Source organism: Monopterus albus, unplaced genomic scaffold (assembly GCF_001952655.1).
Source record: "Monopterus albus unplaced genomic scaffold, M_albus_1.0 scaffold51.1, whole genome shotgun sequence".
In the NCBI taxonomy this organism is placed as follows: Eukaryota; Metazoa; Chordata; class Actinopteri; order Synbranchiformes; family Synbranchidae; genus Monopterus; species Monopterus albus.
In genome coordinates this window covers 6045766-6049174 of record NW_018127931.1, presented here as the reverse complement: position 1 = coordinate 6049174, position 3409 = coordinate 6045766, and positions in this window count along the sequence as shown.

Here is a 3409-nt window from a genome sequence, read left to right as displayed (position 1 = left end):
GACATGTATGTACACATTGAGAGCCGCTGTACCAGAGTTAAATTCCTCATGTGTCCGACACACCTGACCAATAAAGCTGATTCCGATTCTGATTCTGAGATAACATTCAAGGAGACAGGTTGTCTGTGACGTTAGTCCATTGTTTTGCTAAGCTGCAGAGAAATTAGTTTAAATACTTTTGTTTAGAGATTTGTTTTGTGTAACTGCCACTGCTCTTGTTGTAGACCACACACACATAAGGCCAGAAGACTTCAATCAGGATATTCAGGCACCTCTAACCAATGCAATGACTCTAAGGTGGGGGTCTATTAATTTGTTCTGCTTGTGAGTGTTTGGTTCATGCTTTGTCATATATATTTACACTATATATTAACACTCAACACTAACTTGTGTCTTTCCCTCTGTCCAGTCTGTGTAAGTCCAGCTCACCTACAGAGTATCTGCTCCCAATGCAGGTCTCATGTTTTACCTATAAAACCCACATTTTAATGTTTTTTGCTCATTGCTAATGATGTGAAAACATCAGATTTCCACACAGAGAAATGAAAAGTTTGCATCTTACTCACTGGATGTGGGTCAGTCACATTAGAAGGCAGTAGGGTAGGTTGCACAGAAGATGTTTAGCTAACTTCACAAAAGGCATCAGAGCAGCAAGGACACAAGTTGCACTGACCTGCCTCATACAGTGCAGTCTGGCACTACACTGCCATTCATGACTAGATGATCCAGGAGAGACGATTAAAGACTGAGAACAGTCAGTTTTGCTCAGTGAAGAAGATACAGACAAAGAGAAAGCAGACTGGGTACAGGTCTTTACTGCTTTAAGGGTCTGGGGATAATGCTGGTAAAACCTCTGCCCCTCTGTTCACCTGCCCTGTCCATCACAGACATTAGGCATATTATAACAAAAATTATTGTAATGTAAATGAACAGACAGAACTTTTAATTTTGTTCCACTTCTCATGATTGATTTAGTGGGACATTATTAGCATTTAACTATAATGTAAAATATGTTAATTAGGTTTTGGGGAAGGGAGGAGAGTAGAGGAGAGGAGAGGAGAGCATCTTGCCCCCCCCCCAGCAGCCTAAGCCTATAGCAGCATAACTATACGCTTTATCAAAAAGGAAAGTCTTAAGTCTAATCCTAAAGGTAGAGAGGGTGTCTGCCTCCCAAACTGAGACTGGTAGAGGAGCCTGATAGCCAAAGGCTCTGTCTCCAATTTTACTTCTGTGGACTCTAGGAACCACAAGTAGACCTGCACTCTAGCTGACAGAGTCTGTGTTCTCTCCTATTATGTTTATTATTTCAGGAATGCTGTTACTCAAGTGCTGCGTCATAGTAGTCTGGGTAAAGGTTACAAGTATTTAGTTTTCCACGTATGTGTGCAGAGACAGAGGGGGAGTCATATGTATCAATCCCCTTCATTGGTGTTGGAATTGGTTGAAGGATTTTTGAACATTGGGAGCTGGAACTGAATGCATCAGAGGAGGTGGTGGTGTGTGTCATTTCACGTCACCAGGATGTCAGCATTCAGGTTCAGGCTGTCGTGGAGTTGTTCGACTATTACACACCACTTTGGCAAAATGTCAGAGTCTCAAAGTTATACAAATTCTGCAAAATCCCAAAGGACATTGAAAGCGCTAATCGGACCATTACACACCACTTTGGCAAAAGGCCAGAGTCTCAAAGTTATACAAATTCTGCAAAATCCCAAAGGACATTGAAAGCGCTAATCTACAAATCTGCACTGGGTCTGTCTAAAGATCATAAATTAGCTCCATGATTAACTTCAGACTTAAACTCCAGTCATCTCAGATTTTTAAAGCCTACTTTTTAAATTGCCCTCTACCAAGACAAACTTAAGTACGCTGTGGCTGCAAATGAGGCTCAGTTGGTTCTCAGCTGACCTGACTCTGTTCAAAAGTAAAAAAAAATAAATAAAAAAAACACCTTCAAGGAGCTTTATATCTCACTGTTTACTGTAATAATGTTTTTTTATTTTTTATTTTGGTCTTCTATTATGAGCATGATAATGGTAATAAAGATAATAAAGATGTCTACAGTTTTTCTCAATGGCTTTGGTACATTTCTTAAATCATCCTTGAGATTTGCTAAACAATAGCAGCTGTTCTCAGAACTGTAATCTGTGTAAAAACTGATAAAATAGTTTGTTTTACAGAGGAGTTCTTGGCTGGGTGTTTATAGGCAAGGCTCCAGAAAGTCACAATGCCTGCACAAAACATCCGATTACTTTATTACAGTTTTTCACAGTCACTTTTGTACATTTCTCAGATGAGAAATGAAGTTCTGTAAATTAATTGTTCAATCTCGATAACATCGAGTCACTTGTGTACATCATTTAAACAATTACTCATTGTATTAACACATTACAAATGCTTTGGCACATTTACACAGCTGATTATGTACAAATGTCTGTTGTTTTCTACATTATTAGTTCCTTATATTGTGTTGATCTAAATGTATTATATAGTTCTCTGTTGAATAGTCTGACCTGCCACGACATTTAGGCATTGGTCATTACATGCAAAATGGGTGAACTACTTGTCTTTAGTATTCATCAAGCATATTTCTATACAGCTCGGTTAGACTTTTTTATAACTTTGTCTGAATTGTTTAACTGCTCTCAGGTGAATCTTGACTGTAACTAAAGAATGTGAATGTGTGAAGCATAAAAGCAACCACTGATCAAACAATTATCTACTGTAAAATAGCTCAGAGGTGCTTCTCATGAACCTTCAACTGGCAAGGACTGGTTTAGACAAAGCACAACACAGTGTTACAATGTCTAACAATGGAAGGACAAGGAAATGAACAGCATCAACTACCAGGCAGAAGAAGAGGAGTTGGGCTGAAGAGTAGGGAGGCAAAACAGAAGGAGCAGCAGAAAAGGCCAAGGACATACAATAAGCATGTTCCCAATAAAATATGGTCCACACTTGTGAACTACATTTTCATTCATGGCCTTACAAAGGCCAAGGCTGGTTGAAGACAGCTTAATGTTGGGAGAACAACCATTATGTCTAGAGGGTGTTTCCTGTGTTTACATTTCTAATGTTGTATGTTTTTTCCTTTGTGCTATGCAATGATATAAAACACTTTACTTTCTGTATTGCAATGACATTACTGTAAAAACAGTAACAGTATAAATGTGAAAACTGTCTGTCAGGGACCAAACAGCAAGGCAAAGGACACAGCATTTAAATTTTATTTACCCAAAAAAAGGAAAAAAGAACATCAATATCAAACTGGGCCATAAGAGAGGTCAGCAAAAGATAAGGACACTCAGAATACAGCAAACTGAACTGCACAGTACCTCAAACTAAAAAACAACTGACTTAACTGATGACACAAGTGGGGAACATATACACTGACTGGCCAAACTAGTAG